Source organism: Penaeus japonicus, unplaced genomic scaffold (genome assembly GCF_977035675.1).
Source record: "Penaeus japonicus unplaced genomic scaffold, GWHDUDI00000001_assembly GWHDUDI00000027, whole genome shotgun sequence".
Taxonomy (NCBI): domain Eukaryota; kingdom Metazoa; phylum Arthropoda; class Malacostraca; order Decapoda; family Penaeidae; genus Penaeus; species Penaeus japonicus.
In genome coordinates this window covers 17,084,006-17,088,881 of record NW_028234429.1, presented here as the reverse complement: position 1 = coordinate 17,088,881, position 4,876 = coordinate 17,084,006, and positions in this window count along the sequence as shown.

Genomic DNA, 4,876 nt, shown 5'->3' with positions numbered 1-4,876 from the left:
TTATCACCATTATGATAATGATTAGTGTTATTATTGGAAGGATGGGTATAAAGATGAAAATTTGCATATATGTATATATATATGTATATATATATACATATATATATATATGTGTGTGTGTGTGTGTGTGTGTGTGTGTGTGTGTGTGTGTGTGTGTGTGTGTGTGTGTGTGTGTGTGTGTGTGTGTGTATTTTGTGTATATATATATATATATATATATATATATATATATATATATATATATATATATACACGGAAAGAGAGACATTAAGAGATACAGAGAGAGTGAGGAAGAGATAGAACACAGTAGGAATTAGAGCAAACAGAAAAGCGAAAAGATTGGATGTGAATAATGACCTGCAAGGAAGAGTAAGCATTTGGCGTAAATGTGCCTTCATCAAAGCTAAAAGGAGTTGGAAATACCGTGCAATCAGCACATCTGAGAGGAAGAGCTTTGCAAAGGCAAGTGGACGGGTGATACAATATCATTTTATGCAAGAGCGTATTTCATCCGCTACCAATTATACCCAGATTCTCAATATTTTCGATGAGATATTCAGAGATACGTGTAAAAATTGGGAAAATGTTTTACAAAATAATTGATAGGAAAAAGATTGTGTTGTGATTGATAGGATTCATGGTTTTAGTTTGATTAATGATGATAATAAGCATATTAAGTGGTAATAATATGAGATGATGTATATACACGCGCAAGGGGGAATAAGAGAAAGAGGTGGATAAGAAGGGGAAAAAGAGAAATGTGGGGGGGAGGAAGGAAGAGAGAAAGAGATATAGCGAAAAGAGACAAACACATTCGTCTCCTTTAATGAGTAACAGAAAACTCTAATAAAGAACCAACGACAATAGACACAGCTATAATAGGGAAAATCTAAATTCTATCTATATGACAAAAACAAGCAATTCACATCCTCCTCCTTGCATTAATGTTAAAAAGAAAAAAAGACAGATGCAACCCTGAATCGACCATTAAGCAATATAAATTCGTCGTTAGGGCACCAAGGGAAGGGAGAGGGCACCACAGAGTACCGATGCCCTAACTACGTCCACCGAATTTCAGGGAATTCCAGATTGAAAAGATAGAACATGTCATGATCTTTGAACAACAGTTTTTTTGTTTTTTTTTTGTTCTTCATGTCATTAGATCCAACAAACCATTTTTAGGATCTATGTGTTCCACGACGTCTGAGATGCGTCAGGAAGTACAACTGAAAGGGCCGACTGTGAACAACTGGTACAACCGAGGGGCACCACTGGCAGAGCCGAGGGGACATCACTCGAAGGACCGAAGTTACATCATTCGAGGTACCGAGGGAGTACCACGTGCGAGGCCAAAAGGAGCAGCATTCGAAGGGACTTTAATACGTTACCTAAATGGCCGAGTGGGTATTACTGGAAGGACCTAAAGGGCCCCATTGGAGGACTAAAGTTGCACCGTTGAAAGGATTGATGTTGTACCACTGAAAGGGTCGAAAAGGCACCTTTGGAAGGACCAAAGGGATCCTCTGGCATGACCGAGAAGGGATCATACGAAGGGCGCAAAAGTTTCACTGTTTGAAGGGCCGGAAGTGCACGATAACCCGAAGGGACGCCATTCGGAGGAGACACTTTTAGAAGGACCAAGGAAACACCAATGCAGGCAAAGGAGCCCCTTTCTTCCTTACTTCAGTGATCTCAACTCTCCATCCACAACAATAAAAATCCAAATATCAAATATCAGATATTATTGCCGGTACAATAACACACATGTATACCTCTATCTATGCAAAGAGATGCACCGATACGTGTATATACTGTGTGTCTTTTTTTTTTAAATCTAGATAGATAGTTGCATTTGTGTGCCCAGGAAAAAAAAGATCAATCCTGGATAAGAGACACTGAGTTTCCCCAAAATAAAAAGATACTTTTACCTTTAAATTCATTAGTGTCTGAAACACTTCGTACCCAAGTTGCAAAGTTGGAAAAATGTTTATCCATCAAACATACATGTAACGATTCGTTGAACGCGAAATTCGAATTAATCCGAAAGAATTTGTAGTTAATATTCTAACAATGCCGATCAAAGTTTGTTTTTTTTATATTATTTTATTTATAATAGGGATAGATGTGTTTCAATTTAACCTTTCTACTAGCGAAAACATTGTTAAAAGTCGAAGCAAAAATACAGTAAAAAAGAAGAAAAAAGGGGTATTGATAGAGTGATGTTGAAAGAGAGCAAACAAGAAAATTGTTTTGCAAGCGAAAAGATAGCCTCGATATTGCAAAGTCCAAATTCATCAAACAGATAACGTTTCCACAGTCTCAGGCTTACATGCTCAACTTCCTTGTATATATGGATGAAATAGTAATAATAAAATCGGTGAATTACTCGGCTAATCAGTTCAGTCCACAAAAATGCTTTGGATAATTTCTCTTCCTCACACGATTTTTTTTCTATTTTAAGCTCTAACGTCATCATATATACATATACATAAGTATTTGTGTGTATGCATATATGCGTGTGTGTGTGTGTGTGTGTGTATATACACACACACACACACACACACACACACACACACACATATATATATATATAGAGAGAGAGATAGATAGATAGATAGATAGATATAGATATGTAGATATATATATATAGATATATAGATATAGATATAGATAGATAGATAGATAGATATAGATATATAGATAGATAGATATACATATATATACAAATATATGTTGTGTTTGTTATCTGAGTCAGTTACTCTTTCCTATAGTCCTTCTGTCCGCTATAATGTCTTTTGAGTCCAGTCTCTTTTGAAACAACAGGGTTCCTTATTTTCTCCAATCAATGTATTTTTCCCTTGTGTGTTCATGCATGTCTATACCTATATCTATAAATATGTATATGTATATACGCTATATGCATACTAGATGCAAGGATGAACACAGAAAATTATGAATTTCTTTTCAAAGCAACATGGCAGTTCAGCGTGAAATCGATTCTGCAAATGATGCCTTTGTAACATTTTACAACTTGTGTATTTCAGCATTTCATTAATTTTCTAAATGATGGAACTGTTACAGACTCATGTATAGTAAAGGGTTAGAATTTGATGATTTCATACTCTCCTTTCTATTTTTATTCATCCGTGTGAAGATCTGAAATAGTTGAGCAAGATTAAACTCAACTCAAATGCATACATATTTAAAAAAAAAAAAAAAGTGAGTATGCAATAACACATAGAGAAGTTGCGTCAAACTTCCTTTGGTTTAAAATTAGTATAATTAGGAATCGCCATTAGGTGTGTGTGTGTTTGTGTGTGTTTGAGTGTGCGTGAGTTTGTGTGTGTGTGCGCGTGTGTGTGTGTGTGTGTGTGTGTGTGTGTGTGTGTGTGTGAGTGCGTGTGTGTGTGTGCGTGTGTGTGTGTGTGTGTGTGTGTGTGTGTGTGTGTGTGTGTGTGTGTGTGTGTGTGTGTGTGAGTGCGTGTGTGTGTGTGTGTGTGAGTGCGTGTGTGTGTGCGTGTGTGTGTGTGTGAGTGCGTGTGTGTGTGTGTGTGTGACTATTCAGTCATATAAGTTGCAGTGCTATATTCCCATCTCGCATTAAGACGACAGATGCATTTCTGTCTACATATGCGATTACAAAAAGGATAATAATATTGATGATAATTATAATAATTGCAGTAACAATTATGATTATAATAATGATAATAATAACAATGAGCATGGTGATAATAATGACAATAGCAATAGCAAAAATAGTTATAATGATGATAATAATGATAATAATTAACACTAACAATAACGGTTATGATAATACTAGTAATGATAATGATGATAATAATGATAGCAACAAGTGGCAGTTGTAGTAATGATTTAGATGATAATGATAATAATAATGATGATGCTGATAAAAGGGATAATAATAATAAATGTCAAAATAATAATAACAGTGATAATGATAGTGGTGATCATAATGATAAAGATAAGGATAAGAAGGATGATTATGATAATAATGATAATATTAATGATAATGTCAATAATGATGAGATGATGAATATTATAATAGCGATGATAGTAACAATAATGATAATGATAGTAATAATAATGATGACAATTATGACAATGATGATAATGATAATGATGATAAAACGGATAATAGTAATGATAATAATAATTATGGTAATGATTATAGTCATGATAATAGAATGAAAATAATGATTAGGATAATAATGATAATCCCAAGTGAAAATGATAATGATGATGATAATGATAATAGTAATAATAACAATAATAATGATAGTAATAATAATTATAACATTACAATAATGGTAATAATGATGATATGAAAAATAATGATAATGATAGTGATAAGGATAATAACGATAAGAATAACGATGATTATTATAACAATGATGATAATAAGACTCATTATATCTAATATAGAGACGAAAAAAGGGAAATGATGAAGTAAATAACCAGAAAACCGAGGTACATTTTCATAACCAAACCAATATTTTCCAAACAAATAATATACTCTTCATGTGAATACGTTTAATTTGTCCATGACCGTAAAATCAAAAAAATAGAAAAAATAAAAAAAATAAAAAAATAGATAAAGAAAAAAAAGTGTTTCGTAGCTCATATTACTGCATATGAAAGCCTTTCATGACAGCCTCTAATTACATCCAACCAGATTGTATAGCCTCAAAAGCAGAAGTTTAGATTGGCGCTAACAGTTAGTTGCCTGAGGTAAATTATACCTATACGGTTTGGAAAATGTTTTTGATCGATTTGCTCAATAAAATGGAGAGAATAAAACAAATTTGGGAGATAAAGAGAGTGAAGTTTGCGTTGTTATATCTACTGTCTCTATCCC